This window comes from Neomonachus schauinslandi, chromosome 2 (genome assembly GCF_002201575.2).
Source record: "Neomonachus schauinslandi chromosome 2, ASM220157v2, whole genome shotgun sequence".
Taxonomy (NCBI): domain Eukaryota; kingdom Metazoa; phylum Chordata; class Mammalia; order Carnivora; family Phocidae; genus Neomonachus; species Neomonachus schauinslandi.
In genome coordinates this window covers 134825195-134826398 of record NC_058404.1, presented here as the reverse complement: position 1 = coordinate 134826398, position 1204 = coordinate 134825195, and positions in this window count along the sequence as shown.

The window sequence follows — 1204 nt, the reverse complement described above, 5'->3', positions numbered from 1 at the left end:
TTCTTTCTTTCTTTCTTTCTTTCTTTCTTTCTTTCTTTCTTTCTTTCTTTCTTCTTTCTCTTCTTTCTTTCTTTCCTTTCTTTCCTCTTTCAACCAGTTGTTAGTCTTCTAGGTTTTCCCTTGTAAGTAACTTTTTGATTCTCTCCTGCTGCTTTTAAGACTCTCTATCTTTAACCTTTGACATTTTAATTATTATGTGCCATGATGTGGACCTCTTTAGGTTCATCTTGTTTGGAACTCTCTGAGTTTCTTGGACTTGGATGTCCATTTCCTTCCCTTGGTTAGGTAAGTTTTCAGTTATTATCTCTTCAAATAAGTTTTCTATGCCTTTCTCTCTCTCTTATTCTGAGAGCCCAATAATGCAAATATTTTTTCACTTGATATTGTCCAAGAGATCTCTTAATCTATCTTCATTTTTAAAAATTCTTTCTCTTTTTGCCGTTTACTTGTGTGCTTTCCATTACCCTGTCTTCCAGATCACTTATATGTTCTTCTGCATCCTTTAATCTACTGTTGGTTCTGTCTAGTGTGTTTTTTATTTTAGTTATTATATTCTTCAGCTCTGATTGGTTCTTTTTCATATTTTCTATCTCTTTATTGAAGGTCTCACTGAGTTCTTCCATTCTTTTGTCCAGCCCAGCAAGTATCTTTATGATCATTACTTTAAATTCTTTATCTGGCATACTGTTTATTTCTGTTTCATTTAATTCTTTTACTGAAGTTTTTTCTTTCGGAGCATATTCTTCTATCTCCTCATTTTACTTGACTTTTTGTGTTTGTTTCTATGGATTAGGTGAAATAGATACTTCTAAAGTTGAAGGAGTGGTCTTGTGTATGGTGATCCCCATGTAGACTGTGTGTATTTGGTGACTTTTGCTGGCTGGCTGGAGCTGTGGCTGTATATGCTAGTTACTATTTTAAACTATGGTTTTTACGGAGAGAATAATAAAAAGGAAACAATAAAAAAAGGAAAAAAGAAAAAGAAAAAAGGAAAATGAAAGAGAAAAAAATAAGAGGAAAAAAAGAATTAAAAAATGAGAACAAGAAAGAAAATATGAAAGCCAAAAAGAAAAAAAGCAAAGCAAAACAAGACAAGACACGTTTTGAAAAGTAAAAATAAATAAATTAATTAATTAATTAATTAATAAAATAATAAAAAACAAACAAACAAACAAAACCCCCAGAAAACCCTGGCTTGTTTCCT